The sequence below is a fragment of the Myotis brandtii genome, unplaced genomic scaffold, assembly GCF_000412655.1.
Source record: "Myotis brandtii unplaced genomic scaffold, ASM41265v1 scaffold434, whole genome shotgun sequence".
In the NCBI taxonomy this organism is placed as follows: Eukaryota; Metazoa; Chordata; class Mammalia; order Chiroptera; family Vespertilionidae; genus Myotis; species Myotis brandtii.
In genome coordinates this window covers 1,735,572-1,736,093 of record NW_005366599.1, presented here as the reverse complement: position 1 = coordinate 1,736,093, position 522 = coordinate 1,735,572, and the positions used below count along the sequence as shown (strand labels likewise).

General features: G+C 64.8%; 1 protein-coding gene across 1 annotated transcript in view; it reads left to right on the top strand.

Moving 5' to 3' along the window:
• The window catches only part of NPHP4 (nephronophthisis 4), a 98,379-nt gene that overhangs the window by 20,898 nt on the left and 76,959 nt on the right, over window positions 1-522 (top strand). The window lies entirely within an intron of this gene.

The window sequence follows — 522 nt, the reverse complement described above, 5'->3', positions numbered from 1 at the left end:
CGTTTTGTCTCCTGGAGTACCCTTAGGACCAGGACCTCTTAAATAGCCTCCACGCTGCCTCACACATGTGCACACTGACACTGCCATCTCATTCCCTCCTCTCTGAGGAGAGCAGCAGGTCGCCTGTAGCTCTTACGCGTCACACTGCACGTCCCAGGAGGGGCGGAGGCCCTGTCCGTGGATGAACTCAAGCCCAAGTGAGGCCCATGTTTGGTGGGATGTCTGTGGTCCCTCTCGGCCGGGGCCTGTGAGGCTGGCGGGCCTCCCCGCACCTGCCCTGCTGGCGGGACTGCTCCTCCGCTCCCGCTGGTCTGAGCTCCTCACTCGCCGCCTGCAGGCCGTCCCTCCCCTCTCCCCGCCTCACCTGAACTCTCTGGGGTTTGGGTCCCGTTCTCGGGGTTCTGTGGAGATCGGTGGGCTGGGTCTAGCCTCAGTTCAGGACGGCCTGGTTTTGAGGACAGGCTCTGTCTTGGAGGCCCTGCCTCAGTGCCTGCCCGGCTGCTCCGTGGGCTCCGTGGCCGC